Below are 22,152 nucleotides of genomic sequence, written 5' to 3' on the forward strand. Positions count from 1 at the left end.
TTGCCAAAGCCTTCTGGTTTGTCTCTGGTTTTGCATGCATGTGGATTTCATTCTCCTTCACTTTTCCCCTACCTGAATTTTAAATTTTCAAATTTTTCAGTGCTCTGTTCCTTCTGCACCTTTTTTCTCTAGGTTATATTTCATTTCTGTGGTTTTAAACAATCTCTAAAGATCTTCCCCCACCTCAAAGGTGGTCTCTTGAGCCAAGATTGCCAAATGAAAACATGCAACTGTCTTCTTGACACGTACTTTTGCTTAACTAGAACTCATGCTTTCCCACAGATATGCTGGCCCTACTCTTGACATACATTCACACATTTTTTTCTTTGGACTATTATCATATCAAAGAATAACAACCAAACACAAAATTTCACATCCCTTCTTGAAATTTTTTTCATCAATTTTTAATGTCATAAATAAAATAATTTTCAAATAAAACAATTTTGGAGTCATTATCTTTAAAAATGTAGGGGAAAATTACCACTGAAATGACCAAATCATTTTCATCCCTGCTACAGTTTAATCAACCAACTTCAAAGAAAATTGTCAGCTTAACATCATTTTCTCAGTTCATTTGTTCAGTATGGCATTTGAGAAATTTATAACACATCTTTTGACCCTGTCATTCCATAAGGGTACATTTTCAAGCTTGGCTGCCTTTTCTCAACCTGAAATACATTTGTCCATAGCTTTAGCCTATGGCCTCAATAAATTCTCATCAATTGTATAAGCCTCAAATTCCAATCTTGAAGAAAACTTTAAAGTTGATTTTGTGGCTTATTTAATCATACTTTTTACTATATTGCTCCTAGAAAACAAATATCTTGAATATCTTGTATTTGCTTCAAAATAATTTTGGCGATTGTTTTTCATATTTTAATAAAGTTCTTGGCAGCAGTGATGGCATGTAATCAGTTATTCTGTGGGTTTTTTCATATAGGAAATTCAGATTTTTATATTCAATTATATTTGCCACTACTAAATACCATACTTGAAATTATCACATGAGAACATTCCATAATTTTAAATTGACTGTACTACTCAGTGATTCATTAATTTTATTTGGGTCAATGCTATCATTTTCTGCACTGTGAAAATTATTTTAAGATTTATGCTTAATTGGTCTAATTTACCCTGAATTTTTCACAGTATTATATTAATTTTCATAGTTTGAATTAAAAATTTTGACAAGATTATTTTGGGATGTAAATTTTTACCTAGCTCTATCCAAATGTAAAATTCTTGCTTTAACAAATAATGGAGGACCTTATATTATGTGAAATAAGACAGACACAGAAAGAAAAATATCACATGATCTCACATATGTGGAATCTTTTTTTTTTTTAAGAAGCTGAATACATAGAGAGTACAATGGTGCTTACCAGGGATGGAGAGTGGAAGGAAATGGGCGATATAGGACAGAGTACAAAGTTGCAGTTATGTAAGATGAATAAATCTAGAGATCTAATGTAAGGATGTAAGGAAAGAAGAAGGAATCATTCTAAAGTAACAACTATTACAGTTAATAATAGTGTATTGCATATTAAAAATCTGCTAGGAGAGTCATTTTAGGTACTCTTAGCATACACACAAAAAGAAGTAACTAAGGAAAGTGATGGTTATGTTAATATGCTTGACTGTAGCAATATTTTCATTATCTATATTAAAACATCATATTGTACCTCAAATATAGACGTAAAAATAAATTTCTGAAAATCATCCTGTTCTGTTTAATACCGTGAAATAAACAAACTGGTATCTCCCCCGCTGGTGTGAAGGTGCTGTGTGGGCGAGTAATGGTACTATTTAGATCTCTGCCTCTTACTACCTCCATATCTACCATGGCTGTGTGAGACTCTCACTTGTAATTTTAGTTTTAGTATTATTCCACAGTTTCACATGTGCCAGACTTATAATCTGAAAGAAAAAAAGGGAGGAATTTTTGAAAGTTAATTATAATTGGTATATTTCTAATAGAATTATATATTCTGCAAAGCCACTGTTAAAGAAGAGATTAATTTTATTTTGTTTTACTTTCAACTTATCATTCTCTTTATATTTAAATGTGTCTCTTTTAGGGGACATAATATAGAGTCTTGCTTTTTATACATTTATTTTTGGCATTAAAATGCAGTTTTTAAAACGATAATATTTAATATAAGTTTCGTAGGTTAAGATGTAGACCTACAATTTTATTATTTCTTTAATTTTTGTCTCCTCATTTTTATGTACCTCTTTTCCTTTTTTCTTTTAGATTATTTGTCTATATACTTTTAGTATGCCATTGTGACTATTTTTTTTTCTGGCTGTTCTAGAAATTGCAATATACACAGATAAACTTTGACAGTCTAACAAGGGTCAATATCGTAGCATCTCACAGTGTTGAATCCTTGAAATATTCAGCTCTTTTTATTCTTCCACTGACTTACATATTACAGTTATTGTAAGTATAAATATGCATGCATTGAAAATTCCATCACACGTTTTTACAGTTTTGCTTTAAACATTCATACATATTTAAAAAAACACAAGTGGTAAAAATAAATATTTTATATTTACTTTTATATTTACAATTTCTGCTGCTCTCTCTTCATTCTTGATGATTCAAGGTTCCTTCTATTATTTACCATCATCTTGATGAAAACTGCTATTGGCATTACCAGAAGAGTAGGTTTTTCAGAAATAAATTCTCTTCATCACAGAATACTTTTATTTCCATTTTATACCTGAAGCATATTTTCACTGAAGGTAAAATCTGAGGTTAACATTTCTTTTATTTAAGCACTTTAAAGATGTTCCACTGTCTTCCAACCACAATGGTTTCTGATGAGAAATTCACGATCATTGTAATTAGTAATCTGTAATTTATTTTTTCTAGTTGCTTTCGAGAGGTTTTTCTTAATCTTTGGTTTTCAGCAGTTTGATTATGATGTATATAGGTATGACTTTCTTTGATCTTATCTGGAATCCTGAGCTGCTAAAATCTGTAAATTATATTTCTTTTACTGTATTTATGATTTTTAGCCATTATTTTGTATATGTATGTTTGTTTTGTGTATGTATGTATGCATGTGTTTGGATATGTATATGTATAAAAATAAATATGTACACACACACACACAATTTTTGGTGTGCCCATCCCTTTTCATTTTCTTCTGATACTACAATTACACATATGTTAGATTCTTTGATAGACTTCTACAGGTGCCTTACGATCTGTTAGCACTTTATCACTTTTTTTCCCCTCTATTCTTCCAATTGAAAAATATCTACTGGTGCGTCTTAGGTTGACTTTCTTTGTCTTACGTCATCTACATTCTGTGACTAAGCTCCTTCACTGATCCCCACCCCCACATCCTGTATTACTCAGATCCAAGTTTCACACTTGATTCTTCAATTATACTTTCTTTTTTACTTCTAAGATTTTTTTCTTAATTTAATATGGGCTTCCCTTTACTTTCTATGTCTTGCTAAGTTGGTTTTGGTCTGCTGCACTCAATCATTATCTAGGGGTTACTCTGAGATTGATGTGGGTGGTTCCAACGACAGTTCAGCTTTGAAAGCTGCCGTTGTCTTGTTTGGATCTGTCCCACGCTCTGGATACTTAGCTGTTAAGCTAATACATGTGTGGGTTTACACATGAAATTAAAAATCTTTTCTTGGTTTCCTCTGAAATTATTTTATAAACATTGCATATGAAGGATCCTGGTTCCTCTAAAACAAAAATGAGATTTGTATTGTAGTTTTATTCTCTCCACAGTTTCACTCCTCTGTAAATAGTTTCTACCCTTGGAATAAAGCCAGGAGAGGATAAACAATAACAACAATGATAATGAAATGTTTATTCCCATGAGAGTTACTTAAGTTTTGACTTCCCTCTGCACAAACCTGCTTTTGTTTACTTTTTCAAGTTTTTAGCTAGTTGCTTTCTGTACATCACACAGAGGCTTTAGGGGTCCTCACTGGAAAAGATAAGTTTTAGTGGGCTTAAGACATTGCCAAATTTGAGCCTCTTTTCAGATATTTCTTAAATACAGATGAGCACATGCAAATCTGAATTAATCTTAGTTATTAGCATAATTATCCTTATGTAGACATGAATATAATTGGTAGGATCTAATGAAGTACTACGTAAGAAACACATAAAAATTGAGATTCAGATAAATAATTAAATTCATTAACATTGTGAAGTAATCTATTTCTTTTTTCATTCAATCAACAATTTTTTTAGCTCTAATAAAGTACTAATCACTATCCTAGTTTTAATTCCAAATAAAGTGTCAAAACTTGTTAAAAGATCTTTAATGGAAAAAAAAAGTAGAATGCTAAAGTTTTCAAAGGTAATACAACGTGTAAGAGTGGGTAAAAAGTTAAATTTCCAGCAGCTAACCTAGAGTTATTTTCATCATATCATGCTAAAATTCACATTAGAATAATTTTATGTAAGAAAATCCTACATTGAAATTCACTCTAATTTATCACATTATGTTGAAACTACATAATCTTAGGCTTTTGTATGTCTGTTTGTTTGTTTCATAGCAGAAGAAATTCTTGTGACATTGTCAGTGCAGTATGTGAACTAGAATTAAACAAGCCTCATGTGCCAAAAACCCTGGGAATGATATAAGGTTCTACCACTGTGGATGCAAAACATGTTAATATATTCCTCTCTCACCCATCATATGGCACATTATAATCTATGGAACCCCAAAAAATCAGGAATATATTCCAGAAGTTTTTCCTTTGTTTTCCAAGACATTACCCAATTATACCATTTCGTCGATCGTATAAATGTGAGTCCAGTCAATACCAATGTATTTTTAAAAACATTTGTATTTTGAAAATACATCTTAAATTGGTTTATATGATGCTCTACGTATTTCTTACACTACCTAAATATTTGCAACTAATGGCAGGCCAATGGTTTTGATATTCTGGGATAAAATAAACAAGATGAATATATTGTATTGAATACCTCTGGATAAGGATCAAAAAACTTTTAATCCTTCCTCTTCATCCCCCATACTGATCTTTTTATTCAATAAATTCATTTCTCACAGTGGTGTTGCTTTCTTCTAATTTAAAGTGGAGATACAAGTAAGAATTTTTGAGGAACTTAGAAATTGTAATTGGTGGTATATGAAAAGTGTAAGCACTTGTGAAGTGTGAGCAGTGTTTCTTTTGACTGAGAACGTTATTACATCATTTTTCAATACCTAGAGAAAGAGTTAGTGGACTACATTATTTGGTAGTTAACTGCAATACACAGGTTTTTCCATAACCACTATCAGGGTCTATTAATTTCTCTCCTAAACCATGTCTGGTAACCTCAACTCTTACACTGGTATTTGGTCAGTCCAATGATTGTAGGACATTACCTAATAATTTCTTTTATCTTGGCTGATAAAATGTCCTTTACTTAGTGAACAGACTTAAACATCCTTAACTAAATTATTTCCCACAGTTTAAAATAAGACCAGGTTATAAATAACAGGACGGTGGAGAGGGTGTTAAATTATTTATATAAATTTAGACAACATATTATAGAACACATGTGTACTGATACTGTGATTTAAAATTTTGAAAATATCTTTCCCGTTTCATAAATCAGATCATTAAATTAAAAATACTTTAGTTTTTTATACTTAAATCATTAAATCTGATTAGATTATTTGGTTAATAATTAATTTGATTAATTAATTTAATGTGATTAAAGTAAGTTCAATTTATTTATTATATTTAGAAAATATTGTGATTTAAAATAAAAAATACTTTTGTAGTTAAAAAGTGCATTTTGTATGTGGTAGGGTGCATTTGCTGTAGTACGAAGATTGATATGCCCCTGTTTTCCATAAAAAGTTTTAATTATAGATTTTTATTTTGAATTAACTGCAATGTTTGTCAGATGTTTCCATCAAAAAACACCTATTGGCAAAGAGCGAATTTGCTTCCTCTAGAAATTCTTTCCCACATCACCCCTGCCTCAGGCTTATATGAGAATAATCGGAGGAAACACCTGCATATAATGCAAGTTGTGAATTTGTGTGATATCATAAGTTATCTATTTATTTTCATTGTGCACTCAAAATTCTAGTAAAATATAATTTTTCAGAGAAATGTTGAAAGCTTGTCTGGGAGATTCATATATTCCAGAGACATGAGGTATAGGCAGTCAAATTCAAGCAGCGATGAATTAAACTGACTGATGTGATAATTGGGTAATTGGAATAAACTTTCCCTTTTGATCTATGTTTGAGATAACTGATATTCACGTTTGATAGTATGATGTCCTAATTGACCATGGCTATGTTGGGAAGCATTGGGCAGGTGGTTCTCCCATTTTCTATTGCAAAGATTCTCAAGTACAGCTCCTAAGAACTGGGGTGAGTGCTTGACAGGCTTTTATCTAACACTCAGACACATAAGAAAAATACAGACACATTAGTGCATTTATTTTTTAACACTAAAAGGATTTATCCTTTGTATTATAAGATGATATCCCTTAAATTTGTGGGGGTTAAAATGACCTTTTCATTTGACGAAGTAAAAAGTTATTCTATGGTAGTGAGAAAAACTTTTGCTTTAAATTTTGCTAAACCATGAAGTTTTAAAGTGTGGCAAACCCTTGTGTGTTGCATATTTAGTATGCAAGGAGAGGTGTGCTTTGCTTCTAGACAAAAGGGAAGTAATGAATGAAAGTTGGCAGAGGGTGACAGATGCAAGAGAAATAGTGACGTACCTATGTCTCCTCTGATCTTGAAATGACACTGGAGCTTTCAGTGAATGACTGAAGAGAAAAAAAAATCGAAGGAGCTTTTTTTAATGAGAACAATCACAGCCATTTACTTCTGAGGTGACAAAGCACAGCACTGCGTAGGAGGGGAAGATAACTTCTTTATCTCTAGTTTTAACTTGGCCCTTCTTGGGAATCTAGTGGATTGGAAACTTCATGACATAGTACCCTAGGTAGGTACAACAACATCCTCAGAAGAAAATGGAGCTCCATAAGTAAATAAATGAGAAGTGAACATTAACATCAAGCTATGAAACCGAAAAAGAAAGCCCATGATGACTGTTTCCTGGAGACAATATATGACAATGGTTTGGGATATACATTAACAGTTGATTTAGGAAATGTCAAAGATAACTGAGTTGGGAGCTGGAAAGTAATCATGAAGATTTTGCGTGAATATTTCGATTTCATGCTACTTTACCACAACTTTACTGATGTTCCCTGAATGGTGACAGCAGGTGACATTTGTGTTAATAAATAGAATAAATCCTAAATATACTTGTATTGATCTGATTTCACACTGGTAAAAAGAAATACCCAAGACTGGGTAATTTATAAAGGAAAAAGGCTTAGTTGACTCACATTTCGTCATGGCTGGGGAGGCCTCAGGAAACTTACAATCATAGCAGAAGGCAAAGGAGAAGCAATCACCTTCTTCATGAGGTGACAGGAAAAAGAGAGAGAGAGAGAAAGGGAAACCACCACTCGAAAAACCATCAAATCTCATGAGATTTGATCTCACAAGAACACCAAGGGGCGCCCCCATGATCCAGTCACCTCCCACCACGTCTCTCCCTGAACACCTGGGGATTACAATTTGAGATGAGATTTGGGTGGGGACACAACACTAAAACATATCAATACTATCCACACTTAAGCGATCAAAATTAGTGTCCTGTCTACTATTATATTTCCCTATTCCTGTTCCCAGTTACTGGTACTATCTTTAATTCAGAAAAGGTAACTAGAAATCTCCAAAATATATTTAGTTTAACTATTTTCCTTATCTCAGTCTCAATATACTCACTTAAAGAGCAAATTTAATCACTGTTACCCTTGCAAAACATTTTATTTGTATCTTTTCTGTTTTTTTCTTCATGTCAGGGTTCTATAATATTCTGCCTAAACTATTTCAGGTAGTTTAAATTTGTGTAATATTTTTCCCAATTCACCAGCAAAGCAATCAAACTCTACAGATCAACTCATATTTAATTGTTTTTTAATTTTCATTTTTAGTTCTGGAGTACATGTGCAGGATGTGTGGGTTTGTTACATAGATAAACTTGTGCCACAGTGGTTTGCTGCACCTATCAACCCATCACCTTGGTTTTAAGCCCAGTATTTATTAGCTATTTTTATGAATGCTCTCCTTCCTCCCACCCCACCCCTGACAGGCCCCAGTGTGTGATTCTCCCCTCCCTATGTCCATGTGTTCTCGTTGTTCACCTCCCACTTATAAGTGAGAACATGCAGTGTTTGGTTTTCTGTTCCTGCATTACTTTGCTGAAGATAATGGCTTCCAGCTTCATCTATGGCCGTGCAAAGGACATGATCTCATTCCTTTTTATGGCTGCATAGCATTCCATGGTGTATATGCACCGCATTTTCTTTATCCAGTCTATTGTGATGGGCATTTGGGTTGATTCCATCTCTTTGCTATTGTGAATAGTGCTGCAATAAACATATGTGTGCATGCATCTTTGTAATGTAATTATTTATATTCTTTGAGTATATACCCAGTAATGTGATCACTGGTTCTAGAAACTGGTATTCCTGGTTCTCGATCTTTGAGGAATTGCCACAGTGTCTTCCACAATGGTTAAACTAATTTACATTCCCACCAACAGTGTAAAAGTGTTCCTATTTCTCTGAAACCTCAACAATATCTGTTGTTTCTTGACTTTTTAAAAAAGACCATTCTGACTGGCATGAGATGGTATCTCATTTTGATTTGATAAATGTCTTCCTTTTTTTTTTTGCTTTGAGACAGAGTCTCACTCTGTCGCTCAGGCTGGAGTGCAGTGGCACCATCTCGGCTCACTGCAAGCTTCACCTCCCAGGTTCACGCCATTCTCCTGCCTCAGCCTCCTGAGTAGCTGGAACTACAGGTGCCCACGACCACGCCTGGCTAATTTTTTTTTGATATTTTTTAGTAGACACAGGGTTTCACCATGTTAGCCAGGATGGTCTTGATCTCCTGACCTCATGATCCACCCGCCTCAGCCTCCCAAAATGCTGGGATTACAGGTGTAAGCCACCACGCCTGGCCCCTGTATAAATGTCTTCTTTTGAGAAGTGTCTGTTCATGTCCTTTGCCCACTTTTTAATAGGTTTTTTTTTTCTTGTAAATTTGTTTGAGTTCCTTGTAGATTCTGGATATTAGACCTTTGTCAGATAGATAGATTGCAAAAATTTTCTCCCACTCTGCAGGTTGCTCCTTCATTCTGATGATAGTTCCTTTTGCTGTGCAGAACCTATTTAGTTTAGTTAGATCCCATTTGTCAATTTTTGTTTCTGTTACAATTGCTTTTGATGGTTTCATCATGAAATCTTTGCCTGTGCCTATGTCCTGAGTGGTATTGCCTAGATTTTCTTCTAGGCATTTTATAGTTTGGGATTTTACATTTAAGTCTTTAATCCATCTTGCGTTAATTTTTGTATAAGGTTTGAGGAGGTGGTCTAGTTTCAATTTTCTGCAAATGGATAGACGGTTTTTCCAGCACCATTTAATAAATAAGAAATCCTTTCCCCATTGCTTGTTATTGACAGATTTGTCGAAGATCAGATGGTTGTAAATGTGTGCTCTCATTTCTGAGTTCTCTATTCTGTTCCCTTGGTCTTTGTGTCTGTTTTTGTGCAAGTACCATGTTGTTTTGTTATTGTAGCCTTATAGTATAGTTTGAGGTCTGGTATCATGATGCCTCCAGCTTTATTCTTTTTGCTAAGGATTGACTTGGCTATAGGGCTCTTTTTTGGTTCCATGTGAATTTTAAAATAGTTTTTTTCTAATTCTGTGAAGAATGTCAATACTAGTTTAATGGGAATAGCATTAATCTATACATTACTTTGGGCAGTATGGCCATTTTCACGATATTAATTACTCCTATTCATGAGGATGGAATGATTTTCCATTTGTTTGTGTCGTCTCTTATTTCTTTGAGTAGTTGCTTGTAGTTCTCTTGAAGAGGTCCTTCACATCCCTTGTTAGCTATATTCTTAGGTATTGTATTCCCTTTGCAGCAACTGTGAATGGGAGTTAATTTATGATTTGGCTCTATACTAGTCTATTGTTAGTCTATAGGAATGCTTGTGATTTTTGCACATTGATTTTGTATCCTGAGACTTTGCTGAAGGTGGTTGTCAGCTTGAGAAATTTTTGGGCTGAGACAGTGGGGTTTTCTAGATATAAGATTATGTCATCTGCAAACAAATATTTTTGACTTCCTCTCTTTCTATTTGAATACCCTTTATTTCTTTCTTATGCCTGATTGCCCTGGCCAGAACTTCCAATACTATGTTGAATAGAAGTGGTGAGAGAAGGCATCCTTGTCTTGTGCCAGTTTTCAAAAGGATTGTTTCCAGCTTTTGCCTATTCAGTATGATACTGTCTGTGGGTTTGTCATAAATGGCTCTTATTATTTTGACATACGTCCCATCAATACCTAGTTTATTAAAGGTTCATAACATGAAGGTGTGTTGTATTTTATTGAAGACCTTTTCTTCATCTATTGAGATAATCATGCGATTTTTGTCTTTAAATCTGTTTATGTGATGAACTACATTTATTGATTTGCACATGGTGAACCAGCCTTGCATCCAAGGAATGAAGCCAACTTGATAGTGATGTATAAGCTTTTTGAAGTGCTGATGAATTTGGTTTGCCAGTATTTTATTGAGAAATTTTGCATTGATGTTCATCAGAGATATTGGTCTGAAGTTTTCTTCTTTTGTTGTATCTCTGCCAGGTTTTGGTATCATTATGATGCTGGCCTCATAGAATGAGTTAGGGAGGAGTCCTTCCTTTTTAATTGTTTGGAATAGTTTCAGAAGAAATGGTATTAGCTTCTCTTTGCATTTCTGGTAAAATTCAGCTGTAAATCCATCTGATCCTGGAATTTTGTTAGTTAGTAGGCTATTTATAACTACCTCAATTTTAGAATACTTTATTGGTCTACTCAGGGATTCAACTTCTTCCTGGTTCAGTCTTGGGAGGCTGCATGTGTCCAGGAATTTATTCACTTCTTCTAGATTTCTAGTTTATTTGCATAGAGCTGTTTATAGTATACTCTGTTGGTAGTTTGAATTTCTGTGAAGTCAGTGGTAATATCCCCTTTATCATTTTTTATTGTATCTATTTGATTCTTCTATATTTTCTTCTTTATTAGTCTAGCTAGCAGTCTATCTATTTTGTTAATTTTTTAAATAAAACCAGCTCCTGGATTCATTGATTTTTTTTTGAAGGGCTTTTCATGATTCTGCTCTGATCTTAGGTATATCTTGTCTTCTGCTAGTTTTTGCATTAGCTGCTCTTGCCTCTCTAGCTCCTTTAATTGTGATATTAGAGTATCAATTTGAGATCTTTCTAGCTTTATGATGTGGACATTTAGTGATATGAATTTTACTCTTAATACTGCTATAGCTGCATCCCAGAGATTCTGGTACATTGTCTCTGTTCTCATTGGTTTCAAAGAACTTCTTTATTTCTGCCTTAATTGCTTTATTTACCCAGGAGCAGGTTGCTCATTTTCCATGTAGTTGTGTGGTTTTGAGTGAGTTTCTTAATCTCAAGTTCTAATTTGTGGTCTGAGAGACTGCTATGATTTCAGTTCTTTCGCATTTGCTGAGGAGTAATTTACTTCCAATTGTGTGATCAATTTTAGAGTAAGTGCCATGTGGCACCGAGAAGAATGTATATTTTTTTTGGGGGGGGCGGGGGTTGTGGAAAGATGTGTAGATATCTGTCAGGTCCACTTGATAAATAGTTGAGTTAAAGTCCTTAATATCTTTGTTAATTTTCAGTGTCAATGATCTCTCTAACATCGACAGTGAGGTGTTCTCACACTATTATTGTATGGGAGTCTACATCTCTTTGTAGTCTCTAAGAACTTGTTTTCCTAGTCTAGGTGCTCCTATATTGGGTGCGTATATATTTAGGATCGTTAGCTCTTCTTGTTTAATTGACCCCTTTACCTATATGTAATGTCCTTCTTTATCTTTTTTGATCTGTGTTTCCTTAAAGTCTATTTTGTCAGAAACTAGGATTCCAACCTCTGCTTTTTTCTGTTTTCCATTTGCTTGGTACATTTTCATCCATCTTTCTATTTTGAGTCTATGTGTGTCTTTGAATGTAAGATGAGTCCCTTGAACACAGAACACTGATGTATTTTGACTCTTTATCCAGCTTGCCATTCTGTGTCTTTTAATTGGGACATTTAGCCCATTTACATTTAAGTGTAATATTGTTATGTGTGAATTTGATCCTGACATCATGATGCTAGTTGGTTATTTTGCAGACTTGTTTATGTATTTGCTTCATAGTAACACTAGTCTGTGTACTTCAGTGTGTTTTTTGTAGTGGCTGGTAACAGTTTTTCCTTTCCATATTTAGTGCTTCCTTCAAGTCTTGCAAGGCAGGCCTAGTGGTGATGAATTCCCTCAGCATTTGTTTGTCTGAAAAAATTTTATTTCTTCTTCACTTATGAAGCTTAGTTTGGCTGGATATGAAATTCTAGGCTGAAAATTATTTTATTTAAGAAGGTTGAATATTGGCCCCCATCTTTTCTGGCTTGTATGGTTTCCACTGAGAGGTCTGCTGCTAGTCTGATGGGCTTCCTTTTATAGGTGACTTGGCCCTTCTCTCTGACTGCCCTTAATATTTTTTCCTTCATATAGACCTTGGAGAACATGATGATTATTTGTCTTGTGGTTGATCTTCTTGTGAAGTATTTTATTGTGGTTCTCTGGATTTCCTGAATTTGAATGTTGGCCTGTCTTGCTAGGCTGGGGGAAGTTCTCCTGGACAATATCCTGAAGTGTGTTTTCCAACTTGGTTCCCTTCTCCCTGTCTCTTTCAGGTACCCCTATCAGTTGCAGGTTTGGTTTTTTTAACATAATCCCATAGTTCGTGGAGGTTTTGTTTGTTCCTTTTCATTAATTTTTCTCTAATCTTTTCTGCCTGCCTTATTTCAGCAAGATAGTATTTAAGCTCTGATATTCTTTCTTCCACATGGTCTATTTAGCTATTGATTCTAGTGTTTGCACTATGAGGTTCTTGTGTTGTGTTTTTCAGCTCCATCACATTATTTATTTTCCTCTCTAAACTGGTTATTCTGGTTAACAGCTCCTATGTTTTATCATGGTTCTTAGCTTCTTTTCAGTGAGTTAGAATATAATCCTTTAGCTCAGGGAAGTTCATTATTACACATCTTCTGAAGCCTACTTCTGTCAATTCATCCATCTCTGCCTCAGTCCAGTTCTGTGCCCTTGCTGGAGACATGTTGTGATCTTTTGGAGGAGAAGAGGAACTCTGACTTTTTGAGATTTCAGCATTTTTGCATTGATTCTTTCTCATCTTCATGGGTTTATCTACCTTTGATCTTTGAGGCTGCTGACTTTTGGATAAGTTTTTTGTGGGATCTTTTTTTGTTGATGTTGTTGCTTTCTGTTTGTTTTTCTTTTAGTAGTGAGGCCCCTTTTCTGCAGGGCTGCTTCAGTTCTCTTGAGGTCCACTCCAGCCCCTATTTGCCTGGGTCCCTCCTTTCCCTGGAGATATCACCAGTGGAAGTTGCAGACCAGCAAAGATGGCAGCCTGCTCATTCCTCTGGGAGATCTGACCCAGAGGGGCACTGACCTGATGCTGGCTGGAGCGCTCCTGTATGAGGTGTCCGGAGACTCCTATTGGGAAGTCTCAGTCAGGAGGAGTAGGGTCAAAGACTGACTTAAATAAGCAGACTGGGCTTGGCATGGTGGCTCACGCCTATAATCTTAGCACTCTGGGAAGCTAAAGTGGGCAGATCACTTGAGGTCAGGAGTTCGAGACCAGCCTGGCCAACATGGTGAAACCCTGTCTCTGTTAAAAATACAAAAATTAGCCGAGTGTGGTGGTGCATGCCTGTAATCCTAGCTACTTGGGAGGCTGAGGTGGGAGAATCTCTTGACCTGGGAGGCGGAGGTTGCAATCAGCTGAAATCATGCCACTGAACTCCAGCCTGGGTGACAGAGTGAGATTCCACCTCAAAAATAAATAAATACATAAGCAGACTATCTACCCCTTGGCAGGGTGGGTGTGCTGTGCTCAGGGGAATCCCCATCATCTAGGCTGCCCTGACCCTCCAGAGCCAGCAGGCAGAAAAGACTAAGATTGCTCATCCATGATACCACAGCCACCCCTCCTCCTACGGGCTCCTCTCAGGATTATCAGTGTACTATCCATAAACCCCTGGCTGGGGATGCTGAGATTCCCACAGGGAGGCCCCACCCAGTAAGGAGGAGTGGATCTCGTCCTGCTTAAAGAAGCAGTCTGGTCACAAAGTGGTCCAGTCACTGTGCTGCACTGTGGGGACAGCTGCACTGCTGTCGGTCCAGATCATCCTGCCTGGCTGACACTGGCTGCAGGGGAAAGCAGCTGACTATCTCAGCCTCTGCAGATGCTAGGATTAGAGGCATGAGCCACTGCACCCAATTCAAGTTATGATTCTTTTAATTTGCTATTGAATTTGGTTTCCTAGTATTTTGTTGAGGATTTTTGCATCTATGTTCACTAAGACTGTTAGCTTGTAGTTTTTGTTTATTTTTTCTTTTTTATTGCAGTGTTACTGTCTGAATTTGATTTCAATATAATGCTGGCTTCATAAAATGAGTTTGGAAATGTTCCCTAATCTTCCATTTCTTGGAGAAATTTGAAACGTTTTGATTTTGAATGTGTCCCAGAAATTCTGGTATGTTGTGTCTTTGTTCTCGTTGGTTTCAAAGAACATCTCTATTTCTGCCTTCATTTCGTTATGCACCCAGTAGTCATTCAGGAGCAGGTTGTTCAGTTTCCATGTAGTTGAGAGGTTTTGAGTGAGTTTCTTAATCCTGAGTTCTAGTTTGATTGCACTGTAGTCTGAGAGACAGTTTGTTATAATTTCTGTTCTTTTACATTTGCTGAGGAATGTTTTACTTCCAACTATGTGGTCAATTTTGGAATAGGTGTGGTGTGGTGCTGAAAAGAATGTATATTCTATTGATTTGGGGTGGAGAGTTCTGTAGATGTCTATTAGGTCTGCTTGGTGCAGAGCTGAGTTCAATTCCTGGATATGCTTGTTAAATTTCTGTCTTGTTGATCTGTCTAATGTTGACAGTGTGGCGTTAAAGTCTCCCATTATTATTGTGTGGGAGTCTAAGTCTCTTTGTAGGTCTTTAAGGACTTGCTTTATGAATCTGGGTGCTCCTGTATTGGGTGCATATATATTTAGGATAGTTAGCTCTTGTTGTTCAATTGATCCCTTTACCATTATGTAATGGCCTTCTTTGTCTCTTTTGATCTTTGTTGGTTTAAAGTCTGTTTTATCAGAGACTTTATCAGAGACTAGGATAACAAAATTGATAGACCGCTAGCAAGACTAATAAAGAAGAAAAGAGAGAAGAATCAAATAGACTCAATAAAAAATGATAAAGGGGATATCACCACTGATCCCACAGAAATACAAACTACCATCAGAGAATACTATAAACACCTCTATGCAAATAAACTAGAAAATCTGGAAGAAATGGATAAATTCCTCGACACATACACTCTCCCAAGACTAAATCAAGAAGAAGTTGAATCTCTGAATAGAACAATAACAGGCTCTGAAATTGAGGCAATAATTAATAGCTTACCAACCAAAAAAAGTCCAGGACCAGACGGAATCACAGCCAAATTCTACCAGAGTTTCAAGGAGGAGCTGGTACCTTTCCTCCTGAAACTATTCCAATCAATAGAAAAAGAGGGAATCCTCCCTAACTCGTTTTATGAGGCCAGCATCATCCTGATACCAAAGCCTGGCAGAGACACAACAAAAAAAGAGAATTTTAGACCAATATCTCTGATGAACATTGATGCAAAAATCCTCATTAAAATACTGGCAAACCAAATCCAGCAGCACATCAAAAAGCTTATCCACCATGATCAAGTGGGCTTCATCCCTGGGATGCAAGACTGGTTCAACATACGCAAATCAATAAATGTAATCCAGCATATAAACAAAATCAACGACAAAAAACACATGATTATCTCAATAGATGCAGAAAAGGCCTTTGGCAAAATTCAACAGCACTTCATGCTAAAAACTCTCAATAAATTAGGTATTGATGGGACATATATCAAAATAATAAGAGCTATTTATGACAAACCCACAGCCAATATCATACTGAATGTGCAAAAACTGGAAGCATTCCCTTTGAAAACTGGCACAAGACAGGGATGCCCTCTCTCACCACTCCTATTCAACATAGTGTTGGAAGTTCTGGCCAGGGCAATCAGGCAGGAGAAAGAAATAAAGGGCATTCAATTAGGAAAAGAGGAAGTCAAATTGTCCCTGTTTGCAGATGACATGATTGTATATCTAGAACACCCCGTCACCTCAGCCCAAAATCTCCTTAAGCTCATAGGCAACTTCAGCAAAGTCTCAGGATACAAAATCAATGTGCAAAAATCACAAGCCTTCTTATACACCAACAACAGACAAACAGAGAGCCAAATCATGAGTGAACTCCCATTCACAATTGCTTCAAAGAGAATAAAATACCTAGGAATCCAACTTACAAGGGACATGAAGGACCCCTTCAAAGAGAACTACAAACCACTGCTCAATGAAATAAAAGAGGATACAAACAAATGGAAGAACATTCCATGCTCATGGGTAGGAAGAATCAATATCGTGAAAATGGCCATACTGCCCAAGGTAATTTATAGATTCAATGCCATCCCCATCAAGCTACCAATGACTTTCTTCACAGAATTGGAAAAAACTGCTTTAAAGTTCATGTGGAACCAAAAAAGAGCCTGCATTGCCAAGTCAATCCTAAGCCAAAAGAACAAAGCTGGAGGCATCACGCTACCTGACTTCAAACTATACTACAAGGCTACAGTAACCAAAACAGCATGGTACTTATACCAAAACAGAGATATAGACCAATGGAACAGAACAGAGCCCTCAGAAATAATGCCACATATCTACAACTATCTGATTTTTGACAAACCTGACAAAAACAAGAAATGGGGAAAGGATTCCCTATTTAATAAATGGTGCTGGGAAAACTGGCTAGCCATATGTAGAAAGCTGAAACTGGATCCCTTCCTTACACCTTATACTATAATTAATTCAAGATGGATTAAAGATTTAAATGTTAGACCTAAAACCATAAAAACCCTAGAAGAAAACCTAGGCAATGCCATTCAGGACATAGGCATGGGCAAGTACTTCATGTCTAAAACACCAAAAGCAATGTCAACAAAAGCCAAATTTGACAAATGGGATCTAACTAAACTAAAGAGCTTCTGCACAGCAAAAGAAACTACCATCAGAGTGAACAGGCAACCTACAGAATGGGAGAAAATTTTTGCAATCTACTCATCTGACAAGGGGCTAATATCCAGAATCTACAATGAACTCAAACAAATTTACAAGAAAAAAATAAACAACCCCATCAACAAGTGGGCAAAGTATATGAACAGACACTTCTCCAAAGAAGACACTTATGCAGCCAAAAGACACATGAAAAAATGCTCATCATCACTGGCCATCAGAGAAATGCAAATCAAAACCACAATGAGATACCATCTCACACCAGTTAGAAGGGCAATCACTAAAAAGTCAGGAAACAACAGGTGTTGGAGAGGATGTGGAGAAATAGGAACAATTTTACACTGTTGGTGGGACTGTAAACTAGTTCAACCCTTGTGGAAGTCAGTGTGGCGATTCCTCAAGGATCTAGAACTAGAAATACCATTTGACCCGGCTACCCCATTACTGGGTATATACCCAAAGGATTATAAATCATGATGCTATAAAGACACATGCACACGTATGTTTATTGCGGCACTATTCACAATAGCAAAGACTTGGAACCAACCCAAATGTCCAATAATGATAGACTGGATTAAGAAAATGTGGCACATATATACCATGGAATACTATGCAGCCATAAAAAATGATGAGTTCATGTCCTTTATAGGGGCATGGATGAAGCTGGAAACCATCATTCTCAGCAAACTATCACAAGGACAAAAAACCAAACACTGCATGTTCTCACTCATAGGTGGGAATTGAACAATGAGAACACTTGGACACAGGAAGGGGAACATCACACACTGGGGCCTGTTGTGGGGTGGGGGGAGGGGGGAGGGATAGCATTAGGAGATACACCTAATGTTAAATGACGAGTTAATAGGTGCAGCACACCAACATGGCACACGTATATATATGTAACAAACCTGCACGTTGTCCACATGTACCCTAAAACTTAAAGTATAGTTTTAAAAGAAAAGAAAAGTATTGGTTTTAATTCTTCTTTAAATGTTCTCGCAATATTTGCTTTAGATACTTAGGTGCTCTGATGTTCAGTGCATATATATTTACAATCATCACATTCTCTTGATGATTTCCCTCTTTTATCATTATGTAATGACCTTTGTGTCTCTTTAAGAATTTTTTTTAAAGTCTATTTTGTTTTATATTTATATAGTCATCCTTGGTTACTGTTTGCATGAAATATCTTTTTCCATCCCTTCACTTTCAGACTATGTGAATCTCTAAAGGTAAATTTTGTCTTTTATAGGCAACATATAGTTAGATTTTTAAAAATTCAACCACACTTTGTCTTTTGATTGGAATATTTAATCCATTTACATTTAAAATTATTATTAATAAGTAAGAACTTAAATTTGCCATTTTGTGTATTGTTTTCTGTTTTGTAGTTCCTTTCTTTCTTTTTTTCTCTCTTGCTGCTTTCCCTAGTGACATGATGATTTTTTTAATGTCATGCTTTTACTTTTAATAACGTTTTGTGTATCTATTATGGGGTTTTTCTTTGTAATTATATTTTAAGCTAGTCATAACTTAACTTCAATAGCATACAAAAACAGTACACATTTACTTCCTTGCACCCCACACTTTATGCTATTGTCATTATTTATGTATTTTTATTAAGTGCACACATTAAAATTATTGTAACTATACTTACTGTTAGTATTTTCATCTTCTAATTTCATACTGGTGTTAAATGTGACCTACATACCACTATTAAAGTTTTTGAGTATTATAAATTTGACTATATCCTTTCCAATTACATTTTATATATTTATGTTTTTTCATGTTCTATTTAGTGTCTTTTTTGTTTCAACTTGAAGACCTGTATTTAGCAAATTTTTTTTTGTGGTAGGACAGGCGTATAATCTTTACCTCTTCATTTCTGAATGTCACTTTTGTGGAGTAAAGCAATCTTGGTTGACAGACTTATTTTATTTCAGTACTGTGAATACATCATCCATTATTTCTTTCCTGCAAGATTTCTGCTGACAGAATACTGATATTTTTCTGCAGCTTCCCGTATATGTGATATTTCACTTTTCTTCTGCTCCTTTCAAAAATATCGGTTTGACTTTCATGTTGGATAATTAGATTATAATGTGTCTCAGCACAGATCTCAAAGTGTTCAGCTTATTTGGGGTTATTTGAGCAGCATGGATATGGATGTTTATTTTCCTTTCTAGATTTGGGGAATTTTATGTTATTAGTTATTTAAATAAGATTTTCTTCCCTGTTTTCCCTCTCTGCTCCTTCTAGAACTTCCATAATGTAGATATTGTTTCACTTGATGGTGTACTGTAAAGCAAGTAACCTTTCTTCATTCTTTTTTCTTTTTCCTCTGATTAGATAATTCAAATAATGTGCCCTCGAGTTTTCCAATTCTTTCTTTTTGATTGATTCTTCCTCTTGCTGCTTGATTCAGTCTTCTGTTGAAGCTTTCTATTGAATTTTTTATTTCAGTCATTGTCTTCTTTGGCTACAGATTTCTTGTTTATTTTTATGTTTTTATTTTATTTATTTATATTTTTGAGATGGAGTCTCGCTCTGTTGCCCAGACTGAAGTGCAGTGGTGCAATCTTTGCTCACTGCAAGTGCTGCCTCCCAGGTTCATGCCATTCTCCTGCCTCAACCTCCTGAGTAGCTGGGACTACAGGCACCCGCCACCATACCTGGCTAAGTTTTTGTATTTTTAGTAGTAATGGGGTTTCACCGTGTTAGCCAGGATGGTCTCGATCTCCTGACCTTGTGATCTGCCTGCCTCAGCCTCCAGGAATTTTTAAGCCTAGGGAATTTAATTCAAAGAATCGGTTGAATAAGTTGATGAAAACACTGAGGGTTATAGCAACAGATAGTAATGCCACCCAGTAGATTAGGAACAGAAAATTCCACTGTCCCTAGGGCCGGAGGTACAAGGGAGGAGACTAGAAACCACAGCATTCTATATGGAACTTTAACCAAAGCAATGTTACCCCTGCAGGAGTCAGGGCCACAAAATGAGTGTTAGGCCAATGAAACAGAGTAAAAGAGCACATAAAGCCATTGCTAGATTTATCACTGAAGGCACAGAGAAATGGTTAGAAAACTCTGATTTGTCTTAATTCCTCTCATTTTCACTTCCTCCTTCTTTTCTTCCCTCAGTTGCCTCACATTGAACAAATCTTTAGGAAAGCCAGAGAGCAAGAGCACCAGGGAAATGTAAGTTACAAGAGAAGAATAAGAAATGGATCTGGAGATAAATAAGCTAATGGCAACACAAGAGAGCATCTTCTGTGCTTTCACAAAAGCATCATGGAGTTTTAGCCAGATAATATTTTTTGGTATAATCAAAGAAAGACTTCTTAGAGAGCTAGAAGGATCTAAGTGAAGAACTGTGTGCCCTTGTGAGGTTGGTATGGTGGTGTCAGTGGTGATATCTATTGGAGAATGACTGTACACTAAATTTTGGAGCTGAAAACTGGCTTAAAAAGGAGTCCAAAATTGGGCCCCAAAAGGAAGAATATGGGGCCCATGTCTTTCAGAACTCATGAAAAATTCTACTAAAGAACTATAGGAAAAATTTATGGGGACCATTAACAGAAGTTGATTTATATTAGTAATATGGGTGTAGGCTCAAATAATTTTGATATAAACTATATTATATCTTGTTGTATCACTATGTTGATTGAAATATCTGAAATACACACACACATATATTTTCAAAGCACTAGTACAAGTCCATCAGATTCATTAGATATAAATGCATTTTAAATTTATATTTAGAACGTGAAATTAAATTATAACCTATCCAATGAGGGCTAGAAGAAAATGAAGAATTTAATAACTCTTATGAGTGTATCAACAAAGCCAAAAGCCTAGACAGAGCATTTATAAAAGGATTATAAATCATATTGCCCTTTAACAGATAGATAAAAACAAATCTCTAAGACTTAGGTAATATTGGATAATGTAACTTCTAATGTATTTTGATTAAGAGGACACATTTATTCATGAATTTAGCAATATTTAAGTCAAACTGTCTTTGAAGGACATTACATTTTCATTAAATTATGACATATATCAGGTTTTATATTCCACTGTTTGTCATTAAAAATCTTTTGCAATGTGCTTTTTTCAACTGTATTTCAAAATCCTTTCTTCTTTTTCCCTATATCCAGCTCTTTTCACTTTGTAAGATTATATATGTATTTTTTCATAGAATACATCTATTTAGGATCTTCTATGAGTTAATCATTGGAGTATATGCTAGAGATAAACTAATAGGCAAGATATTATCTTTGCCTTTAAAGATATTGTTGTATAATAAGGGGTGTGGGCATTATGCATGCAATTGCAATGATATCTGATGTGGGTTGTGGTGAATTTGCACTTTCAACTTAGCTCAGTTGGATATTATTTCCCAGAAATCACTTTGCTTTATGGATGTGAGTTAGGGTTGTCAATAAAAGAAATATGGAAGTTAGAATTTCAGCAGCAGCCATTGAGCTGTGAAGATTGATGAAGGGTATCTGCCACTACTGTATCTCATGTACATTGTCACTTATCTGCTGGATCACTTTGTGGGCATGAAGCTGTACTGAGGCCACAGGCCCTTAGCTCCTCCAGATCTTCTGCTTCACATATTCCAATTATGAGCCATGCACATAGGCAGCATTACTACAAAGGTGCCAGCTTCTTTTTCAGGTCATCCTGACAATCAAGGTTGGAGGTTTATACTCATGGATTCTAGGTTGTCTTCATGGATTCTAGTCTTTTTTCTCTTCTCTACTTCATGTCCAGCTTTTTAACCTACATTTTACCTTTCAGTGA

Source organism: Pan troglodytes, chromosome 3, assembly GCF_028858775.2.
Source record: "Pan troglodytes isolate AG18354 chromosome 3, NHGRI_mPanTro3-v2.0_pri, whole genome shotgun sequence".
In the NCBI taxonomy this organism is placed as follows: Eukaryota; Metazoa; Chordata; class Mammalia; order Primates; family Hominidae; genus Pan; species Pan troglodytes.